This window comes from Silurus meridionalis, chromosome 16 (genome assembly GCF_014805685.1).
Source record: "Silurus meridionalis isolate SWU-2019-XX chromosome 16, ASM1480568v1, whole genome shotgun sequence".
NCBI classification, from domain to species: Eukaryota; Metazoa; Chordata; class Actinopteri; order Siluriformes; family Siluridae; genus Silurus; species Silurus meridionalis.
Genome location: NC_060899.1, coordinates 1,287,501 through 1,312,500, shown reverse-complemented (window position 1 = coordinate 1,312,500; position 25,000 = coordinate 1,287,501). Strand labels below are relative to the sequence as shown.

At 40.5% G+C, this 25,000-nt stretch overlaps 1 long non-coding RNA gene across 1 annotated transcript in view; it reads left to right on the top strand.

Moving 5' to 3' along the window:
* Positions 1-25,000, top strand: part of LOC124399075 — a 39,897-nt gene that overhangs the window by 13,488 nt on the left and 1,409 nt on the right. Inside the window, exon 2 of the long non-coding RNA XR_006928163.1 lies at positions 19,394-19,602. This is a non-coding gene — a long non-coding RNA (uncharacterized LOC124399075). The remainder of the gene's footprint in view (positions 1-19,393; positions 19,603-25,000) is intronic.

Genomic DNA, 25,000 nt, shown 5'->3' with positions numbered 1-25,000 from the left:
AAGACCTCCTGCTATAAACCCTATTGATCACTATTTGGGATGATTGTGAACGCTGACTGCACCCCAGGAACCTCCTCACCTTCTCACCTACATCACTACCTGACTTTACTCACACCCTTCTAGCTGAATGAATCTCCTCAAAATCTAGTGGAACATCTTCTCAGAACAGTGGAGCTCATTATGACAGCATGTCCAAAAAATTGGAAACTTTTTTCAAAAGAATTATAGTACATCACTAAATTCCCAAACTAAAAAATATAATTATTATTAAAGCAAAAAGTGAAAAACAAACCAAACACTGTGTATATAGAAAAATAAAATGAAATAAAAAAAATTACACAGAATTAAAGGAGTAAATATTTCTAATGTATTACTGTTACAAAAAACTACAAAAGCAAAAAGTTTATATTTATTACAATTTCAAATAATTTTATTTTCTTAATTAAATTATATGATTTTTTTATATTATTAATTTATTTCAGTTTAAATGATATTCTTTGTTATGTTATTAAATGTATTAATTTATAAAATATTAAATTAATTCATTACTTAAAATGTTTAATTCATATTTACTAAATATATGAATTATATTAAAACATGCAAGATATTTGTGTACAACACAAATATATAAGTTAAAGGTAATCTATAACATAAAACACAAAAACAACCAATCAGTATGTTAGAAAATTTTATGATAAAATATAATGATGATTTATTATAAATTATAAATCATGATTAGAAAAAAAAAAAAAAAAAAGAAACACAACATTTGATTCCAACATTAAATAAAACTAATATAAATATAAATATGTATGAAAGGGCTTATATTTGAAATAAACCAAAAAACAAACATTGTCTACAAAAATTTTAAAAAGCACAAGAAAAAATAAATTTCCTATTCAAATACAATGTATTATAATATAAAAAGCAAAGAAAAGGAAAAGGTATTACACCAAGCAAGTGCAACCACACACACACACACACACACACACACACACACACACACAAACACACAAACACACAAACACACATTATAAACAGACGACATCTCACATTACTGCCTACATCATCTACACACTCATTGATACTTAACGTACAGCGGTAAACACGCACACACACACACACACACACACACACACACACACACACACACACACACTCTCTCTCTCTCTCTCTCAGCCTCTCAGCTCATTACTGTTATCTACTTATTAACACTGAGATTGTTGCGCTTTTCTCGGAAGCCGGCACTCAACGACGAGCTTCCCATTAGCGTTACCCAGAATCCCCTGCAGCTCGGAGGAGTCCATTACGCGGATGCGTGGCGCTAAAAGGCCTGCGAGAGTAGAACGTTTATCCATGACGAGTACTTAATAAAGGGCCGAGCTGAGGGAGGAAGAGAGATCGTCATCGTTTCGTTTTACTTTGTGTTAGCATGTTTTGTTTCGTAACTCTTGCGCTCTGTTTTTCCTCTTTAAAGGAAGCTTTCCAGTCGTCCTAATTAGCTGGAGGGGAACGCCGCGGCTCCGCAGGAGAAATATTAGCGTGTTGTTTGTAAATAGGTGATGTATGGAGCCCGTATCCCAGCGTGATGAATGCTTTTAAAAATTTCCTCTCTTTTATCAATTGGCTAACAAACTCATGTATCACTGCCACCTCGGCGCTCGGGCCACATAAATTAGACACGTCTCTTCTATGTGTGCTCTCTGGCTTTAAACATGCTCTTTCTCTTTCTCTCTCTTTATCTCTTTCTCTTGTTTTCCCACTTTCTTGCTCCCCTTTTCCACCCCCTCCCCCCACCTTCTCGTTTGCGGTTGCTTGCCTTGTATTTAGCCATGTAACTGTAACCTATTAGCCTCAGCGAGTGCATTTGGAACGCTCTGTTTATCTCAGCAGGGTTCCTCCATTTCTCCACACTGAACTGAAAGACACGTCTCCACTTATCCCAGGGGGATGTAGGTGATTTCTTGTTTTGTCTTGTCTTTGTCGTCATCAATCATGATCCTTCTTGATCTTTCAGCACAGTTGAAATGGTCCATCACAAGACTCTCTGGTCCCTCTTCTCGAGTCTTGGAATTCATGGCTGAGCCCATAGCATTGATTCCTATCTACAGGGTTGGTCACGATCAGTGATGTGACCAGGAGGAGATCCAGATCTGCTCCACAGGTTGTCCCACAAGGCTCAGTACTGGGTTTTTTTCTTTTTATGTTGAAGGAATGGTCAGGTGGGTGTGATGTGAGCTTGCAGGAAAGGTCAGGCAGATAGTGGGAACCAGTGGTTGCTATCTGAGAAGATCCAGAGGCCATGTTTTCCAGAAAAGAATATGTGTGGAACCTTGTTCCTGAAGAACAGTAGGACGTTTTGAGCATCAAGCCATAGTAGGAACAAGGACCAAGCCTAGTAATTGGCAGAACCATCTAGGAGCCTCATGTGATACTGTAGAGGGTATGAAATGAAAAGAAGACATTTCCAGATCATTAGTACAGATGTTGCAAAAACCCCAGTGCTTCTAGAATCGATCAATGGAATTTTCAGGGAATGATTAGGAGCTTTAGCTTGGATGACTTGCTCTTGCTTTGTGTATGTGGAGATGTAATGATTCTGGTTGTTCATTTAGAAGGTCAAAGCCCTCCAGATAGAGCTGAAGATGCTTCCTGGAGTACGATGGTGTTTGCATGGTGTTGTAGTTTCTTTCAATTTTAAACCATGAGATTACAGATTCGGTGTTGTACTGATTTTAGATACTGTGTGTGTGTGTGTGTGTGTGTGTGTGTGTGTGTGTGTGTGTGTGTGTGTGTGTGTGTGTGTGTGTGAGCAGTCAGAGGTAAATACGCGAGAGACAGCCCATTAGTTTTGGGTCGGTGGTGATGCATGGTGTTGCAGCGAGCAGAGCATTTCTCCGCGAGCCGGTGAGTAATGCCCGACTCACCAGTGTCCACTGTGCACTCCGCTATTTTTATTATCCGTCTCTTCCTATCTCTTTCTTTCTCTTTCTCTCCCTCCTTCTCTCTTTCCCTTTCTTTCTCTCGAGCAGCTTTCATTTTTCTTATTGCGTCCACACAAACAAATGACTACCGGCTGTAAAGGAGTAGAGGACATGGACAGAGCAAATCTCTCTCCCTATTCCTCCATCTTTCTCTCTCTCTCCGTTAACTCTGCCCTCTACTCAACTTTCCGTCATCTCTCACACTCGGCCTGTTTGTCCACATCTGTATCAGTCTCTTTTTCCCAATCTCTCTCTCTCTCTCTCTCTCTCTCTCTCTCTCTCTCTCTCTCTCTCTCTCTCTATTTCTCTGGAGAACATCACACGATACTAAATGCTGCCTATTCATGACATAAGTGAGAGTAGGTGGCTAATAGAGAGTGAGACAGATGAGAGAGTAAGACAGGTGTAGTTCAGATAAGACAGGTGAAGGGGAAGTGAGACAGGTGGAAAGATGAGGGTGAGAGGACGATGAAGGGAAGACTACTATGTGAGTGTGTAAGAATAGTGAGACAGGTGAGATAAATGAGGGAGTGAGATGGATGAGGGGGAGTGAGATAAATGAGGGAGTGAGACAGATGAAGTAAAGTGAGACAGATGAGGCTGAGTGAGATAAATGAGGGTGAGTGAGATAAATGAGGGGTGAGACAGGTGAGGGGAGTGAGATAAATGAGGGGTGAGACAGGTGAGGGTTAGTGAGATAAATGAGGGGTGAGACAGGTGGGGGATTATGGTGGAGTAAAACTCCTATGTGAGTGTGTAGTCAGAGAATGGTGAGTGAGAGATATGGGGTAAGTCAGATGTGATTGGGGTGAGACAGATGAGGAAGACAGAGAGAGAGACAGATTGAGGTTTGTTTAATGAAAGTGAGTAATAGCGGCTTTTGTAAGTGATGAAGTAAAGTGTCTCTGGGCTCAGAGGTTTGGAAGATCAGGGGCTCGGAGGTTCAGGGGATCAGGGGCTCGAGGACTAAGGGGCTCGGGGGTTCGGGGGCCCGGTGGCCTGGTGGCTCGAGGGCTCGGAGGTTCAGGGGATCAAGGGCTATGAGGTTTGGGGGATCAGGGGCTAAGGGCTCAGGGGTTCGGGGGCATGGGGGCTCAGGGGTTCGGTGTATCAGGGTTTCGGGGGTTTGGAGACTCGGTGGCTCTGGGGCAACTTGCAGCTCTTCATGGTTGAAACTAAGCCCAGGCAGCAGGAGGGCTTTAATGGGGTCCTGTTTATACCACTCACACTTACTGACTTACAGAGCAGACTGGGGGTAAGTCACCTTGTTAGCGCTCACCAGAGGTGGGTAGAGTAGCCAAAAATTGTACTCAAGTAAAAGTACTGTTACTTCAGAATAATATGACTCAAGTAAAAGTAAAAAGTAGACATCCAAATAATTACTTGAGTAAGAGTAAAAAAGTACTTGGTGAAAAAACTACTCAAGTAATGAGTAACTGTTGAGTAACGTCTGATTTATTTTTTAACACAAGACAACAATCAGACAGACAAAAATACAAAATAATCTTTAGGCAAATTATGGCTCATCCAATCAATAAAATAAATTAAAATGACTTAATTACAAAATAGCTTAAATTAAAATAATTCAGGTAAATTCAAGTACTTAATAAATAAAATAATAAATAAAAAAAAATACGCACAAGTAACACAAATTTCCAAACCTTTATACTTTTTTACCAGGCAGAACTAGAAAGAGGCAGCCCATAAATTCTCATAAACTGTGTGTGTCTCCAGTGACAGAACAACAGAAGGAAACACACACACATTTCATACCAGGCATGCTGAACACCTCATAATGTAGCTGCTCTCTCGCACTTTTACTAAGCTAAACATGCTTTTAATATGAGGCCAGGGGTGCGGGTTTTCCTCCTTATTTGTGTCTGCATTGCCGACGGTTGATTCTGACATGTTTGTGTTGCTAACTAACCCGTCCCGCCGCTGAGATTGAGTATGGTAACGTGACGAGACTGTACAACTACTTTGGTTGGTGAAACACAGTCACGTGGTAGAGCCTTAGCGGAAGTTTCTCTCTCTGTCAAAAGAAAACATTAAAATAGATGCGTAGAATACCAAAGAGTTAAAAAGAAAAGTAACGAGGCTCATTGTAGCCTAATGTAGCGGAGTAAGAGTACAGTTTCTTCTTCACAAATTTACTCAAGTAAAAGTAAAAAGTATAGTGATTTAAAACTACTCCTAGAAGTATAATTTTTTCAAAAACTCAAGTAAATGCAACGGAGTAAATGTAACTCGTTACTACCCACCTCTGGGGCTCACTAAAGTTTCACACACTGCCACCATGCTACTGCGCTACCATGCTACTGAGTTACCATGCTACTGCGCTACCGTGCTACTGCGTTACCATGCTACTGACTTTATTTTCACTGAAAAATCCTCCTTTAGCATGAAGAACAGCTTTACACTCTCAGCAGCTGGACACTTTGTTTCTCCAAAAGTTCAGCTGAAATATTTCGCTGTGTTTCTTGTAAAACTCGACAAAGTTGTCCTTCACTAGTTGGAGTTTTCTTTCTGATGTAGGTTATCCCAGAGCAGTTCAGTAGAATTGAGGTGTGGTGACTGGGCAGGTGGTTCCATGATAGATATCCCTCCAGACAATGGAACACTAACAGAACTCAGACGTGCGCTTCGTCTCATCGTCTTGTTGTACGGTGAAGTTCCAATGAGCTGCAGTCCAGACGGAACTGAATGGTGATGAAGTGTGGAATGGGAGACGTTGTCCTTTCCCTTTCCTGAACCTTCCTTAATCCAAAACAACCCCAAATGATTAAACATCCTCCTCCATGTGTGAGTGTGGGGGTGAGGGAGTCTGATCACATCTTCTCTTCTGCTCTACATCTTACACAAGTTCTTCTGTTAGAGACAAAAACTGTCCAGTTTGGACTCCACAGAACTTTCATCCTCTTATTCACTGTCCCAAACCTTTTGCTATTAACTGAATCTGTTGCCTTAAAAACAATAGAAACAGTCACAGTGTAAATATCATGGACTCGACTCAGTGACTTTGGATAGATTTCACTTTAAATTAAGAGTCTGTGGTAAAATTCTATGTTCTTGTTGGTTGCTCTCCTTTAATCTCTCACCTGTAGACAGATTCATGTCATCTTTCTGTTTTTCTATCTCTCCTTCAAACCCCTTTAGACCCCCCCCCCGACAGCGGGGGGCTAGCGGCTAGTAGCAATCCATCTCTGTCAGAAAGCTAAAATGATAATGCCAATTAAACCCGAGGAGTAATTTTTTGGCCCAAGGTTCCCTCAGAAGGCCTTAGCGTGGAAGAAGAATGAAAAGACAGACCTCAGGCGGAGGAGGTGGAGGAGGAACAGGAAATGGAGCAGAAATGGCAGAAGCAGTCATGTGAAAGTCAGAAGATATGATTCCTGTAAATTAACCCTTTTTGTCACATTGCACACTGCTCACCTGCTGAAAGGTTCTTCAGATCAGGAACCATGAGGAAGGTGGAGCTGAGAGGACTTGGCAAGTTGAATTTGGCTTTGAATTTGAGGTTTTGAGGTTTAGGTATTTAGGTATGTTAACTGTGGTACAAACTCCAGATTATTACCTTCTAGTACTTGGTACACTCCGAGTAAAGGTTTTGTGGATAATGAATGGTTCTTATGTTCTTTAATTAGGTTGTTACCTAAAAACTTTTCTCATACACTTGGTCATAGGGTTTATAGAACCTAATTCCCTATTGGGAGAACCAAGGAACCCATTTGGGTTTACATTCGGTTATAACTGTGCAAAGATCTGATTTCACTGTGCTGTAATGTACATGTGACAAGTATAAAGAACATTTTCCCCTTCTTTTGGAGGCTAAGCCTCTTATTATCTAGTGAATCCTTGAATAACTTTTTTTTAACGAGTGTTTGCACATTATTAGCTGAGCGAGTGAGGTAGAAACTTTATTTGTAAACCAAGAAAATTATTTGTTAACCAAGTTTTTTAATGATCATTTACAGGTTTGCTGGTTAATTCTAGGTTTTAATCCACTGAACAGGTTTCTGGGCAGTGGTAGAGGAAGTACACAAGCCATGTAGTCAAGTAAAAGTAGATTCACTTTATAAAATATCACAAATAAAAGTGTCTCTTTAAAAGTACAATAACATTTGCATTCAAATGCACTTAATTATCCAAAGTAGTGATTTATTATAACTATAATGTTCCTATTATCATTTTTATCACAAGATTTTTTACTCAATCAACAGTTTTTGTGTAAAGACTCGAATGTGACTCTCAGCACACTGATCTATTAATAGAATGATATTAATGACTCAAACACTGATTGATTTCTATTACAATCATCATGAACACAAAACCTTCTTTAATAAAACGTGTAAATGAGGTCACGTGTGTTGTGGTGAGTTCGAGTCTGGAGTTTCTTCATCATTTATTCCTCTCTAAATGTTCTGCTTGATGTTGAACTGATGCTGAACTGGATGTTGGTTGTACGTAGATACACCAAGCGCCGATCAGAACAAGTTCAAACCCCTGATTGGTGACTGCTTTCGTTTTGATCAGTTACGTTTTTATCCACATAAATTAAAAAAAATCCACTCGTTATACTAAATGTAGTTGAGTAAAAAGTGAAAGATTTGACTTTGAAATGGAGTGAAGTTAAAGTAAAAGTCTGCTTCAATGTAAACTACAGATACGTGAAAAAGCTACTTAATACAGTGACAAGTTACATTTGCTTCCTTACTGTCCACCACTGATTCTTTAAGAACTTTTGGATAACCTCAGTGGAACTCATGTCACCCATGTTGATGTATTGGTGCAACCACAAAAGGAATTCTTTTCTCTGTACAGATTTTTTAAATATTTGCAAAATCTGTTCAAGTCCTAAAAGAGGATACAGGTGAGCATTTTTCATTTCACAAGCAATTTTAATCTGTTCCAGAAATAGCTGCATCCTGAAGAGAAAACTATTCTGATCCGTTCCTCAATGATCCCTGCATGATTTTAGCATCGAGACCTCCGTCCAAACACCAAAGGAGTCGCCGAAAACCCGGAGTTGCAACGTAACAAACAATCCTTGTAAATTTGATTTATAGTAGCGTCCTGGCTTCGCGTGTAATCTCCCTCCTCGCCACTTTGGAACAATAACAACAACAATAACAATAATAAAAGCGGCCCATCGATCGTGGCTCACCGGCCCCTCGCCAAATCCATAATTAGACTCTTTTGTTGGCTCCGTTGTTGTTGTTGAAAATCTAATTATGAAAGATGAAACACAGCCTTCAATGAGATCGCTGTAAAATAGCATAATTAATATGGGGATTTTTTTTTTTTTTTTTTAAGACGGAACGAGAACAATTCTGTTTTTATGGCGGCCCACGCGCTGCCAGTGAAATTAATTAAGTGTGCCAGGATTTATGAGAGAGGCGCCGAAATGAAAAGAATTAATCGGAGGCTGAAGATGGATGGGGCGCTGGAAAATGATGACGCCCGATGAGAACTAACCGCTTTAGGGCCGAAAATCAGGGGGAGGGGAACACTGACGCAATTACCCATCATGCACCAACAGCTGCCCTGCTACTAGAATTGGCTAATTTCTTAGGCTGGGTTTTTTTTTTTTGTCCTGATCAATCTAAGCCCACCATCGCTCCACTATCATCAAACACTCCCAGATAAGAGACTGGTTTTGTGATTATGGAGTCATTAATTTTGTTCAAGGATGGAGTCCGACTCCAAATCTCTCCTCATCACTGACAGTTAACGACTCTTTTCCCTCCATCGTCGTCACTTAATGGAGACAAATACGAGAACAGGCGAAGCATCATTTAATTAAACTTGCATCACGCTGATCATTTCGGAATCTATAGCTCGTGTAAGGCATGCGAGTGGGCCGTAATCTGTCTCTGCAGACGTGTTTCTCTGAGATACTTAAGCGAAGTTTAACGAACAAAAACATCACAGCACTTCCTAATGAATTGGCATAATGCACCATTAAGCAAGAATAACCTCATTTTCTATAATGAAGAGACTTGTTCTGAGGTGTTTTTCTTCAGGCCTCTCTGGACAGAGAAGAGGGAGGACATCTGTAATTGTCTGTAATCATGTGTAACTGCACCAACTTGACTCGACATCTTTGGTGGCAAAAAACTGACCTCTCCTTCTTTGCCTTCTTCTTCTCCTCCTCCTCCTCCTCCCTCATACCTAATCCTCCCATCCTGTTCCATCCCGGAGGATTAGCCTTAGCCATGAACCCGGAGCAGATTATTAGGCCCTTTAGCCGTCTCGTGCTCTGGCGCTGATGCGAGCTCAGTGATGGCTCTAATGGACGACTAATTGGTCGACTCTTCTGTCCCGGTCGTCCAGTGGTACAGAGTCTGAGCAAATGAAGAGGCGTGGGACAGTGTGTGTGTTTGAGTGTGTGTGTGTGTGGGGGGGGGGCTGAAATGGAAGTAATTAGCCATCCTACACACTCAACAAGATAAATGAAGACTCGTTGGGCGTCCAGTTCCAGGACAGATGACTGGGCAGGTACGCCGGGAGCATCTCCATCCTCTGGAGCGTGTCCAGGGCTGGTAATTAACTCCACACGCTTGCTGTGTGTCTGTGTAAAGCCGTACTCCTCCCACTTAGGAGGTGCCTTAAGCTACAAATTGGCTTCTATTGTCAGGCTTGTAGAGTGATTATGAAATATTGTTTAATTTGCTGGCCGGCCGAGTCGGAGGGGGGCTGATTTTGATGAATCGAGCGTTTTTATTTCATCATCCGTTTATTGTCTTGTGCACCGAGAGTCGTCTAGGGTTCGGCGTTCGGGGAGCGTGTGGGACGACCTAGACAAGCACAGGCCATGTTTTAAACAAGCCTCACCAATCACGGGCCAGTGTTTTAAAATAAACCTCACCAATCACGGATCCTGATTGTCCTCGGAGGCCTCGGCGTGGGACAGCTGCATTAATAATGAGTCAAACACCTGAAATTTTCGCATTATTGTGCAACGTGGCAAGAACGGAGCGGGAGAGAGGAAGTGGGACTCTGGGAAAAAGAAAGTAAGATAGATGAAGGGGAAAGAAAAGGACGAATAAAAAGTCAGTAACGCAACAAAAACAATACAAAGCAACAGTAAAGTAAGTGTGTTACTTTAAAGTACAATTTTAAAGTTGATTAGTTTTCTGTCACTGCACATCCTGAAGAGTTTTATGCCTATTATACCACAGCTGTTTGGTAGTATATCTATATATTTATTTACGTTTTATTTATGCATAGTTGGGAAAAAAAGGCAAAAAAAGGCCACGTTTGCTGACACTGGAGACTCCTTTCATGCTTGTTATATAAAGAGACACATTTGAGTTGGTATCAAAAAGTTTCATGACTACTGGTGTAACTGGTGCTGTTCTGACCGTGTGTGTTGCCACGTCTGCGATTTTTTCATGGACAGCAAGTTAGAACAAAGAGCAAACATGAAATTCTGAGTAAAACTGGGAAAATCTGCCACAGAGACGTTTGACACGACATACGTTTGACATACGGCGACGCCGCAACGACTTGTTCGAGGTGTTTTGAGTGGAAGAATGTCACTGGAAGACGCTGAGAGATCAGGAAGACCATCAAGGAGCTCAACCATCTGAAAATGTTGAAACCGTTCGTGCGTGATGATCGTCAGAGAACAATACACATGATCTCGCTTCCGCACCCAGCCTACTCACCGGATTTGGTTCCTGCAGACTTTGACCTTTTTCCCAAGATGAAGATCTAGCTCAAAGGTCCACAAAGGCTTTGACACCAGGAGGAGATGCAACGTAAATCGCAGAAGGTGTGTAATAGGTTTCGAAAAGAAGACTTCTAGGACCCACTCCAGAAGAATGCTGGGAGCGCTGTATTGCTGTGCACGGGGACTATTTTGAAGGTCTGTAAACGTAGATAGAAATAAACAGAGATTGTCTCCAAACCTTTTGATAAAACCTCATATACACATTTCTCCATAAAAAAAGCATGTTAAAATGTTCTATGCAATGAGAATTGAGAACCAATGCTGCGGTATGAAGGAACATAATAAAACATGTAAAACATGCAGACGGGATGCTGCAGCTTGCACCTGGACGAGACGGCCCGAGCCGATCTAATCGATTTAGCGCTCATCGACAGGGACGCGGAAAAGCCGCCTCTCCGCCGGGCCTCGGATTGAATTAAACACCTTTTACGGGTCGGGATCAATAGCACGAGGATGATTGGAGCTGTGGGGGGTAAATATATATCGAGACAGCATTATGATATGTAGACATGCAAGATCTGTCTTCTGGTCTCCCGCACGGCCGAAACAGAATCCAGAGCTATGTTGTAATTTAAGCAAATCAATGCTTTTAAAGCATTTAGCCGCGGCCTGTAATAAACAACCGACAAAATAGTCTTGGGAAGCAATACACTGCAGCGGTGCGTTTTAATCATCAAAGGAAGAGGAACCGAGCTGCAGGGCCACAAGATTGTTTCACTTTCTTCTCATTTCAGACAGCCATCAGGGGCAGAGGATAAACCAATGCAGGACTTAAAAGCTCGAAGGACAGATTTCATATTATTTCTTTTTATTGTCTTTTATTTTGCTAAGTTTAAATTGCTATTTAAATTTCAGGAACTCCATATTGAATGGAAATCAATTTCAAGATAATCTCATTAACTAAATAAATTTACACCTATCAACTAAACCTGAAATAAAAAAATTATAATATTTTCATGATTTATAATTTAATAAAAACCAGATCAATCACAAAAGCAGCTTGATATCTAAAATTATTTGATCAATTAAAAATAAAAGGAAAAAGGAAATGTAAACAAATCGGCTTCAATAAAGAGAGAAACTTTTACAAAAATGTAAAAATCGGAAAAAAAAATTATGAAGGAAATGTATGTATATTTTTTTGTATAAGCTACATACGTATTTGTCTTTTTAAATTTTATTTTATTTGATTGTTTAGTGACAGTGGGGGGAAGGGTTTTAATTTTTGCCTATAAAAAAGTATTTTTTAGTTTTAGTTTTTTTAAAGGCAAAATGATATAGTTATATGTCAAAGAGGTTTTTATATGAATTTATAACATTTTGGTGTAATAAATTAGTTCCTATTGTCGCTTACATTATAGCAGCTATAAACTCAAGAAATTATTAAATAGACTAAAACATGCAGCTTTTCATGTAACCAAGAAAACCACAAAAAAAATCCTCTTTCTTGAAGATGTTGGAAAACTCATTCAAAATGTCCTGACACTGGAGACTCCTTCCATAAATATGTCATCAACATCTCTTAATAGAAGACCTCACTGATTTCTTTGTTAAGTAGCACATGGAGAAACCCAGTCCAAGCCCAGAACTGAGCAATTAAGGGTTAAAAGTCATGCTCAGGGGCCTTCAGGGCAAGTCTTTGGGTTTGAATTCACAGTCTCTGAGTCATTAAGCCAAAACCTTGACCGCCGAGTCGCCGCTACACGTCTCAACTTCCAATCAATGACACACGTGTCAGTGTCGACCAATCAACTGTCCAGGTGAGATCACCAAGCAGCCAATAAACCTGGATCTATCAAAACGTCCTCTCATGACAACAGATACGCATATAATGGAGTCATTAGGCCATCTCCTTAAAAATTAATCACCGCTAACTCGATCAGCGTCATGCGCTAACCATCTTTAATGAACTCCCCGATCTTTGCTGATTGGTTTACGTGGACGAGTCCAATCAGCGCTCCTGGTCTAGCCACAGACCCTCGCATGACATCATCGCCATGCAATCGACAGATCCCAAGTGGCGGTTTTTTGGCGATAACGTCAACCTATGGCGTGGCCGCTAATCTTGCTAACTATTCGTACGAGCATCGCTGAAAGAGCTCGTTAGAAAACGATTAACTGAGTTCAGGAGTATCAGGTTGAGCTTTGCGGCAGATTATGTCATGGTGTATTAGCATTCGGCAGATTAGCATTTCCATTTATTTAATTTAATAAGCACAGACGTCCATGTTGCGTGTTTCAGTCTTTATTTAAAAATAACAAAATAACCTAACAAACAACTCATTCTTTTCATAAGAATTTAAACGAGTGTCCAAACGGAGTCTCAAAGTGGTTTATGTAGTATTACATTTTTGGTGAGAATCTTTACAGCTCCACACATTGTTGTTGAAAGCAGTGGTTAAAATGTTGATTTTCTGATCTGAAGGTTGTGAGTTTAGATCCCGGCATGAACCTCAAGCTGCCATTGCTGGGCACTTGAGCACAGCCCTCAACCCCATAACTCCTTGGATAAGGACTTACTGAATAGCGTCAATGTGAATGCAAATGTCGTTGGGGAAAAACACAAATTCTTTCAAATCTGTTCTTCAGCAGACGTGGATTCAGTGTCATTTATTCAACTGTAGGATGATCCTATAGTAAATAGGGGTGTTACTACAGGCTGGCACCGGGAAACTGGGAATTTTGGAACTAGGAGCTGTCAACCCTGGGGCGTCGCTAGTTGTTTGGAACCAGTGCAAGCTTGTTTTGAACCCCTTGCTATTAGTTATAATGCACCACTCCACTGCTCCATTATAACTAATAGCAAGCTTGTTTTGAACCCCTTGCTATTAGTTATAATGGAGCAGTGGAGTGGTGCGCAATGAGCGTTTTTTTGTTTATTAGAATGGCGATAGTGTGAGTGAAGGGAATTTCGCCACCATTACCAGTTAGGACGTCATGATCGTATCCTGTCTGGTCATGCGATCACATCATGGGTACATCATTTCAAAGAAACAGGAAAGAGCGGTGAGGGCTCCTCAAGATAGCAACTCCATATTCAGCCTCGATATTCTCTGGGATGAGGGTCATTAAACACTACCTGGGGACTTCTTTTTTAAAGCTGATCCCGTCTTTACTGGACACAATCTTAACTGACGCTGAAATTCCTTTTGCGCAATGCTAACATTATCACTATTCTTATAAATAGTGAACGCTCGCTGTGCATTACTCCACTGATCCATTATAACTAACCACAAGGGGTTCAAAACCACCTCGCATTGGTCCAAACAATCGCTGAAGCCCCCAGGGTACAAAAATTCCCAGTTCCAAAATTTCCCATTTCCCAGCGTCTAAGGAAAAGATAGAGGGGAAATCCGATGTTTAAATCACTGGTATATTATTTCTATAAAGTTATACACTTCCAGCTTTTTGTTACCCCTAGTCGTTCTTAGTTGTGTTCCTTCAAGTGGTTTGTTTTAAATGTACCCCAGGTTTTGACAATTTTGGGGCAAACTTGGGGTCATGGAATAATTTTGCAGGAAAATGTAAATTTGAATTGATTTATATCCGTTGATTCATTTTAGGGATCATGGGATTGGAACAGTGGTTAAATAAGGCTCTGGGTTCCTGATCAAAAAGTCGGGGGTTTAAGCCCCAGTACCACCAAGCTGCCACTCTTGGGTCCTTGAACAAGGCCCTTAACCCTCTGTGGTCTAGAGGTGCTGTATCATCTCTGACCCAAGCTTCCTAACATCACTGGGATATGCAAAGAAAGTATTTCACTGCTGTAAAGTGCTTATGACATGTCAAAAGCTCTCAATTACCTTAAAGTTTGTCATGACTGATACCTTGACCAAGTCCTTGATCTGAAGGAGATCATTGACCTCAATGCTTTCACTGCTCGCTAGCAACAACAGCAACATACATGTGAGGTAAAGGATCAAAGTTTGAGTTCCAAACTCTGAGAAACTGGTTAATAATTTTTTGTTCATCCGGTATAGTTTCCATCCCCCTGCTTTCGGTTGTTTATCAAGGTTTTAGCAATGCTCTTAGCTCGCTTTTATCCTGTTCTGCATGTTTCATTATTTCCCTCAGCCATCTGAGTCCTGAGGACACTGAGGGAGAGATTGTTGGATTTACAGGTGAGATCTGGACAGTGTCTGTGAGCTGATTTACAGGCGATGAGGAATCAGACTGATCTCATGGTGATAAAAACAACAGGTTTTAGCGGTGCCAAGGGGGATTAGCATCCACACCCAGGGCTCAAGAGCTAACAGGAACAAGTGTTAGCTACAATTAGATTTTGAGAAAGCCCTAAATCTGGATGAGTCCCCCTTCAGATGGAGGTTCTGATTCTCTTTTACGGTGCATCAGGTGCATCCCGACTGAAATAGCATTAACCATTAGCCAAACTGAAAAATTGCTAAACATGTTGCACTAATGGCTAATTATTACTCAAATAAGAAGCACAGCTGCACACGGCAGGTTTACAGGATTCATTCCTTCAGTTATGCACACCTCCGTGCTGTATAAGGATGGAAATCGCACCTTACGGATCCAATCAATGCTAAAAAAAAAGGAATGCTGCATTATACATGAGACTGAATAACAGCAAAATAAAAGAAAATGCGTTTTTGATTTAGTATCTAATTAAAAAAATCCCAGTAAGTTCATGTTGAAAAAAAGATCTAATATCCAGACAAAAACCCGGTGTTGAATGATGTGATGTGATGGACTTGATGGATGAGAGGATCTGAGGAACGCGGTGACAGATAAATTTGATTTAGCCAAATGAGAAATAAGAGAGAGTGAAAGAGAGAGTGCTAGGAAGAGAAAAAAAGGAAGACAGAAGGAGCGAGCTGCATCTGTATCGATATAAATCAATTATCAATCGATAGCACTTTTCAATTTGCATGAATTAAGGAGCACTGTGGAGCATCTTTTATTCTTGCTCTGTCCTCCGCTATGAGATGGATGAGGACCACTCTTTGTTCCTTCTTTTCTCTGTCTCTCAGTTCTTTTCTTCGTGACCGTTTGTCTCTCTGAGCTTGGAGGTGTTTAAAAGGTGACATTGGTCCATGCAGGATGAGAGAAGACAACATTGGAATTGACAGTGAGAAGTGAAATTCAATTCATTCACACTACTTTAAGTGAATAAGATCTGGCACAGAAGCCTTGTCCAACATCGTCCTGAATCGTCCTGCATCATCCCTCATCGTCCTGCATTGTTCCTGTATTGTCCTGCATCATTCCTCATTGTCCCACAATGTCCTGCATTGTCTCCCATCATCCTGCAATGTTGCGCATCATTCTGCATTATCCTGTATCATCCCACCTCAACCTGCATTGTCCCCCATCATCCTGCATTGTCCTTCTTTGTCCTGCATTGTCCCACATTGTCCTACATCATCTCTCATAGTCCCACACTGTCCTGCATTGTCTCCCATCATCCTGCATTGTCCTGCAACGTTGTGCTTCATGCTGCATTATCCAGTATCATCCCACCTCGTCCTGCATTGCCCTCCATTGTCCTGCATCGTCTCCCATTGTCCTGCATTGTCCCACATCATCCTGCATTGTCCCCCATCGTCCTGCATTGTTGAACATCATCCTGCATCCTCCCGCATTATTCTGAATTGTCCAAAATCGTCTTGCATCATCCCCCTGAAACTAAAGAGTACAGTATAAACTAAAATCATATCTTAGAAAAAAAGGACTAATCTAAATAAAAAATGATTGATTGGACTTTATCCTGAAATCAAGCTCTTAGTTTAGATCAAGATCATAACCTAGATATTAAAAAACCAAAAACAATGTTCATAGTCCCAAACTTTTATAGGTATAGTTATAATTAAAAAATAAGTCATAATCTATAAATAATAAAATAGTATGAGCTAAAATAAATTAAATACAAAAGCATGATCTAGAAATGAACATTATAATCTAGAAATAAAACCTTAATCTAGAAAATAACCATGTTGGTCTCAGTCTATAAATTAAGGTCACATTTTAGATATTAAAGTCATAACTAGAAAACAAAATATCATAGCCCGGAAATGAAGGGACTTATCTAGAAATAAAATCAATTCAAAATCAATATTTAAGTCATTTTCTAGATATTATAGTCATAGTTTACAATTAATGTTGCAATCGTGAAATAAAAGCTGCAGATTTAAGTCATAATCCAGAATTTGGTTTTTAATCCCGTAATCAAAATCCTGGTTCAGAATTAAAACTAATAATCCAGAAAGAAATACTGTGAACTAGAAATTAAAGTCATAGTCCAGAAATATAGATCACAATCATAAAAAGAAAAAAAGCTGTCATCAATAAATAAAGGACTTAGAATAAAAAAAAAGTTCTAATAAAAAAATATTCTTTTTTCTTTAAGTTCTTATGAGGTTCCTCAGAGGTTCTTCTCTTTCTAAAAAGGATCTTAAACGCTTAAAGAGATTTCTTAGAGCACTCTGGGTCTTTGCACTGGTAGAACCCTGCAGTCAATATTTTATGAGGTGTACACATCCTGTTCTTCACTCTGTTCCTCACCGTGTCCACCAAATCCAATCCAGTAATTTCTCTGAACCTTATATAATGATTAAAAGTAGCACTTACAATTTCCTTCCAGCTAAATGTGAAAGCATGCGGCAATGAAATACGTCCCCAAACTCACACTTGTCATCTGTGAATTGCAGGAGTCTATTGGGAGGAAGTGTGAGCACAAGAACCTGTGTGTGTGTGTGTGTGTGTGTGTGTGTGTGTGTGTGTGTGTGTGTGTGTGTGTGTAGACATCAATTCTGGGGCGGTAATATTTGTGGGCGAGTGTGTTTACTCCGAGGCCCAGCTGCACTAATGTACTGTTAATCATGCTGCCTGTGTGACTGGCAGGGAGTTAAAGTGCACTTCCAGAGCATCGCTTATTACCACCTTCCACCATAAACACAAGTACATACACACACACACACGCACGTGCGTGCATAAGCAAAGTTCATGTGTATATACACTTACACAATCACACATAAATACACATGCTCTGGTACACACACACACACACAGTGCCCTGATGCAAGCGTAAATCAGATGGGTTGTGACACCAGAGACAAATGGCCAATAAAAGTGCCAGGGGTGTTAACACACATGTTTGGGGCACAATCAAATCAATTTCCTTTAAGTAGCCATAAACATGTTGTCTTTTAAAAGGCCCAAGCCGGGGCTCCATTATGCACCAGGTTCTCCAATCATGCCTGCCAGAACAAGGGTTCCTGCTGTGGCTTAAATCTCTCCTCGTCCCTCCAAACCCCTTTTGAACGAAGTAAGAAGTACTACGAACCCGAGTTCGCAACGACAGCGTCCCATAAATCACGTTTCCCAAGAAGCTCCATGACAAAAACCAAAGGGACGAGAGCACAGGGGGGATCAGGGCTCAGCAGGAGGTCAAGGTCCAGAGATCGGCTTCTCTTTGACTCCAGGTTGCAGGATGCCCTGCAGGCCTCCAAGGACACAGAACAAGGAAGCCACCTTGTGCTCATGTTCAAACACTTTATTGTGCCTCTAGACAAAGTTGCTTTCTGTTCGCAATACAAAAAAAAATAACTACATTCAGGGCAGCGTTCTTTTTCCACATTATCATACCGGTTTTTGACTTGTTCCTCAGGAGGTGCAGGGAGGGAAAGCAAATGAAGGCGATGCCTCTCCTGCTGGGTGAGATTGTAATTGTAATTGACCAGAACAAGTCCTTACATATGAACCCTCTGTAAACTGCCCCCCACCACATACGAGCCGAGAGGGGGGGATCTGTTTCTCACTCGAGGGACACGGCACTTTGAAGCAGACCCAGTTAATATTCAAACCCTCATTAAAAATGAATCAACGGGCTGTTAAAAAAAGGAAAACTGGGTATATATGAGAAGCGAAATCCAGGCATTTATTTTTAATTATTCTTTATGTTTTAAATTTGTCCAGAATGCTCCCCCGGCCCCTGTTATAGGCAACTAAAGACACAAAAACGGTAAAATACCCACGTCGAGAGCAGTTGTAAATCCCAAATTGGGGCAATCTTTCGCTGGATTGGTCCGAGGAGACCGTGGTTCATTTCTCTTGTTGAAATATTTAAGAGCTTCTCATTGGCCTCAGAGGCACTGAGGAGGATCAGGTCGAGTGTGTTCACTTTCCACCAGCTCTTATAGACCAAACTATAGAAAAGAAATGCACAAGGTTGGTTAGACGCTATTGCTGGATCTATGGATCGTCCCTGTGGTCATGTCTGTCTGACCCTTTACCAAACACAATTTCTCTAATGTCATTTATGGACGAGGCCAAAGAAGCCGCTCTGTCATCGGGACTCAGTGAAGAGGCAAGAAACGAGGACTGACACATGACTGATTCGGAGATTTGTGCAATCAGACAGCTCAAGCCCCATCACTCATTTTGAAGAAACCTTCTGCTCGACCCAACCAACCAACCACCCGGGTTCAGAGCGCGTCAAACTGGAAATTAATACATTATTAACTCGACCATGAAGGGGGTCAGGGCAAATTTATCCAGACTAATCAAATCATGAACAGCCTGGTTTTAAAACAAGTGTGTAAATGTTCTTGCCTGTGTAAACCGAATGCTAAACATCTTTTATGACATTTTTCAAATTCGTTTATGAGTTTTTTATAAAGTTGTCCTTTCTAACCCCTTTCTCTTCCTGCAGGACATTTGCCCTAGAAAGTGCCCTATGAACCCATAACCTTGTTGACCACAGGGCCTCTCTCCAGCCTCGGGCCAAGCTGCCAAATTACACACCGAGCCGCTCAGCAAACGTGATCGATGGTTCTATTCATTGATAAAGTCGTAAGTGAACCTGAACGTATTCAGCCAACACTTCCGATCAGATGAAATGAAGCTGACCTTCATCACCAGGTGAGAACATGAAGCATCAAGAACCTGCCATTTTTGCCCCCACACAGTGTTGTGTCATTAGCATATCGGTCATATACAGTATATTACACAATGTTGTGTTACTGAAGAAGAATATGTATTAATGCCATGGTGTGGTGAACTTAATTACTTAATTGGCAGTGAATGGAAAGATCAGATTTCGACAGACGACAAGGTCATGAGTTCAGATCCCAAACCCACCAAGCTGGGTCCCTCAGCAAGGCCCTTAAGCCTTTAGCTGCTCAGATGTATGAATAAGATAAATGTTACTTTTTTTATCCCTTTATAGATACATTCAAAGTTCTGGAACATGCAATAAGTTAGATCTGATTTCTCTTGTTCTTCTCTCTTGATTTTACTAAGCCGAACATCTGTCCGAAACGCATCTATATTGAAGATGTTGACACTAAAGACTCCTTCAATAGATGTTGCATAAACTCTGCACGACCCTCGATGTACCATCCATCTGAAATTTGATCACTTTATATCTATGTTCTGGAACATTGACACTAAAAGTTATTGGTTCTCTTTTAAAGTTAATAAGAAAAAACAGTGTAAACACGTCTGTCCTAAAGATACCTGAAAGTAACCTTTACTGGTACAAAGCACTGATACTGGAGACTCCTTTCTTCCATAAATGTTACATAAACATTTCCTTAAAGAAAGTAGGAAAAACTTTTATAAATCACTATGAAATAATCCTTTGAAATTTAATAGCCAGATCTAAGATGGCTTTAGCTGATAGTTGAATCAGGAGGAATTTTGAAGCAGGCCGTCATTGCAGTATGAAAAGAATGATTGTGTTAAAAACGAAAAGCGAGGTCAGCCATCCTGCTCAACACCTGAGGCATGTTCAGATAACCATTACCCAGTCTCAGGACGTGGTACCACAAGCTGCGTTTTCCCACCTCCTGGCACGTGCCGGGTTCCATTTCTTTCTGCATGATTTCTCCAAAGTTAACACCGCCCGTGTCAGCACCTTCTCCGACCCTCACCCACACAGGCCCTGTAGAGACCATGTAGGGCGTGTAGGGCACCACTGGGAGTGGATGAGTGGGCGAGGAGAGGGCACAGGCCTCAGTGTGTAGGCAGCCGGCGGGTTAATTTTTAACCAGCTCTTATCCAGACCCCAGACCCCCAGTGCTTGTTAAGACAGGCGTGATGGATGGGTTCAGTCATTGTGGCCAGTGTTGGGACTCTGGTTTGTAGAGCTGTAGGCCTCTTGTTAATCTGATCTTTCCATCCAGAACAGACAGCTGAGTAAAGCGCAGACAAACAATAAGGTTTTTTGTTTTGTTTTTTGTTTTTTAGTCTGAACAAAATAAACAATTATTATTTTATCTATTATACAAGTTAGCATGAGTTCATTATCTTCAATAGCTTCCCATTTGAGATCAAGTCACCATCTGGATCAGCATCCAACATCTGATTTGGAATTTCTTTGAACAGATATCCAGATTTAAAGATTATTATTCCACTGAAGCGTCTTGTATAACAGATGTTGTTCCTTAACAGCTTTACAGAAATTAATAGATTGTAAATATAAATTTTGTGTCAAAACATTTGTCCCTAATAAGTGATTTAGTGGCAACTGTAGCAAAGAAGAACATTCTGAGATGATATAAGGAAGAACCCTTGAGAAGAACCAGACTCAGAAGGGAACCTCATCCACCAAATGTCCATTCATTCATTATTGTTCTAACTGAGGAGACCGATGAGTTTCCTCTTTCAGAATTCTTCTGGTACAAAAGTTCTTACTGGACACATTTAGTAATGAAATTACAATTAACAATTTTTAATGTAGCAACATTAAAGGTGTTCAGTAAAAACGTTGGTCCTCATCGGCTGCGGGACTCGTCATGTTATTGATGGAAAATATGACGCATGCTCGGACCAAAAAAACAGTAAAACAGATGCACGCATGCAAGAGTCTCAGGTCAGCTTGAAGAACAGCACGGTTTCTTTTGTAATTTTAGTGCATAGAAAAATATTACTTATAATCTTATACTCCAGTACTCATGTTAGTTCTCACTCTCCAGTGTTCTGTATTGTTGAAAGATTTATGATCAAACTCTTGATGTCCCCCAGATGAGGATGGGTTCCCCTTTTGAGTCTGGTTCCTCTCAAGGTTTCTTCCTCATAACATCTAAGGGGGTTTTTCCTTGCCACAGTCGCCACGGCTGCTCATCAGGGACAAATTCACACCATTCACCTTCACTGTTGATTTCTGTAAAGCTGCTTTGAGACAATGTCTGTTGTGAAAAGTGCAATAGAAATAAACTTGACTTGACATTTTATACATTTTCCTTAATCCTTATACAATACAGCGTTCTGCAACCAATCACTGACGCATTACTGTATTGTTATGTTCAGCTACATTCCCCATTGTTTACTTTTAAATAACATTACAGTCAATAAGCTTCAGATGTCATCATGTAATTCTAATCAAATATAAGGGTTCTGGAAGGTTCCTGAAATGGTTCTACCTGGAGCTTTTTGTAGAAGAGAAAACACTGCTGTAGTGATTGATGTAGAACTATTATTCATGCTTCATTAATACGTTAGAAAAACTTAAAAAACTAAAAATTTATAGACAAAAGTGTTTGGACACCTGACTTTTCCAGACATATGTTTCTTTTTTCTCAAACTGTCTCATGAAATTTTCCCTTCACTTCACAACCCAAACCTGACAATGACGATGTCCCTGTGCACAAAAACATGGCTTGGAAGATGTGGAAGAACTCTTGCTATAAACCCTATTGAACACCATTGGGATGAATGTGATTAATTACTAACACCCTTGTAGCTGAATGAAACTCCAAAAAAATCTAGAAGAACAGAAGAATGGAGCTCATTATAACAGCGAATGGAGTCTCAATCTGGAATGGGTTGTTTTCAGGTTTCCACAAACATTTGTCCATATCGTGTGCATTCCAGTCATCTGTAGCCTCAGAAAGCCGTAAGCTGTGTTTCATTCGTAGCAGAAAATGAACTCAATCGAATTGTAATGAAGTGTGAACGCGGACTTGTACAATAATTAGGGGTCGTAATGCCTCCCGGGTGTGTGTGCATGTGTGCCCCTGCATCGTGAAATGTGTGTGTGTATATATGTATAGGATAGAAATGAAATGAGAGAAGTGAGAGAGAGAAAGAATGAATAAGAGAAAGAGAAAGAGCGCTACACCTCTTTCACTTCATTTTCGAAAAATCCCGCGCGGACTCATCCATCACGGCGGCCTAAACCCGCGGCTGACACGGGGTTAACAACTTGACATAGACATGGAGCAGTGCATGGCTTCAGAGCACAGGGAGGGAGAGAGGAATGGAGAAAGGGATAGAAAGAAGGAGTGAGTGTGCGATGTGATGGAGGTGGGGACGGAAGTAGAGGTTTATAAACCTGAATTCTGAACAAATAGCGGGGGAACTTTTTTTTTGTTTTTTTTTTTATGACAATTAGCAGAAAGACACACAGAGAGAGAGAGAGAGAGAGAGAGAGAGAGAGAGAGAGGTGAATGAAAGTGAGCTGCGGAGGAATAAACACGTCTCTTTCACCTTAATACGAGTCCCCTCGGCGTTAGCGTGAACGATGGCGCCGAGAGCAGGCCCCGGTTTTTAATTGCACTTAAAGCCGAATGGCAGAACATCAATCTTGATGAGTGGATCTGCATCCCTGCTCTCCCAGACCAATCTATCACCATCCACACACACACACACACACACACACACACACACACACACACACACATACACATACAAATTACACAGACCCCATCTGCACATTTCCGTACTCACTCCCTCCTTAAAAGAAAAAACCCCAGAGTCGGTGCAGACACTAACACGGTACACAGTACACACTAGTGCTGATAATTTATCCCACACACACACACACACACACACACACACACACACACACACACAGTTCTTGGAGAGAGCTATGAGTTTAAGGGGATGATGTCACAGTGATGTAATGCGGTGCAGTTTTTGCACTCGGTGGTGCACTTCCACGGTGATGAGCGTGACAACCTGCTCGAGTGTTTAACTACCGCCGCACTGGCACGATGCAAAGCCGAGCCCGACGTTTCAGACACTCTGCATGTGTGTGTGTGTGTGTGTGTGTGTGTGTGTGTGTGTGTGTGTGTGTGTGTGTGTGTTCCAGATATCAGGAGAGGCAAAAGAAAAAAATTCTAGGATGCATCCATGAAAGTGAAAAGTTTCCTGGAGATGCACATAGAAAGCTGGTAGTGATGATGTAATTGAAATAAATGGGTCAGTGTTAAAAAAAGAAAGAAAGAAACTACGATAAATAAATATGCAATCATTTGTTTTAAATAGTTTATTTATTTTTTTTATCACTAACACGAATGAATTTCTATTCTGCAATAACGCAAACATTGAAGATTCATTCATTTTCCTCCTTCGTCACGTGACTTTTCACGCATTTATAGATTTGATCATGTACGTGAGAACGTGGACGGACTTGTTCTATTCGATGTATCTATGAATGGATCGATAGAATTGTGTAATTGTTGAAAAATAGTGTTTTTGTAAACAAAACAATGTGCACGTGCGTTTTACAAACAAAACTTGTTTTTTTGTGTAAAGTTTACAAATGAAGTGATGTTTACAAAAATGGGGTGAATGTACAATTTTCAAACAAAACACAATGTGTATATACAGTTTACAAACAAGAATGCATGTGTAAACTTTACAAGAGAAAGTATGGGTTTTATAGTTTATAAAAAAGCTTGTGTTTGAAGGTTTACAAATAAAAATACACGTATGGAAAGTTTACACTTAAGAATAGATGTGTAGATTTGACGAACGAAATTATGTGTATGATAGTTTACAAAAAAACTACAGGTTTGTACAGATTACAAGCAAGAATATACGTGTAAACTTTACAAGTGGAACTATGTGTTTGACAGTTTACAGACAAAACTCTATATGTGTAAAGTTTACAAGTCGAATTGCAAATACGTACATTTTACAAACAAAACTATATGACAGGTTATGAATAAAAGTATATATTTAAAGCTTTTTAAACAAAACTATAAATATGTACAGGTTACAAACAAAACTACGGATGTGTAAAGTTTACAAACATCACTATGCAAATGTACGTGACTGGTACTAAACATAGTCCATTTTTTTTTTCTTCTCTCATAAGGAATGAAGAGAAATCCCTCAGTGATCTGTCATTAATAATCTCTCAGGAGAAACCCGGCGCACGTGTCCGTTCACGCCGCTGTAAATGTCATTACAATGCTACGTTTTCGCGCACTCGTTGTTTGGCACCGGTTCCTGGCAGACGCTTGCAGCTCTTCCATCTGTGCAGAGCGTAAAAGCGGTCATTACATTCTCCAGATTAACTCCAGCTCCG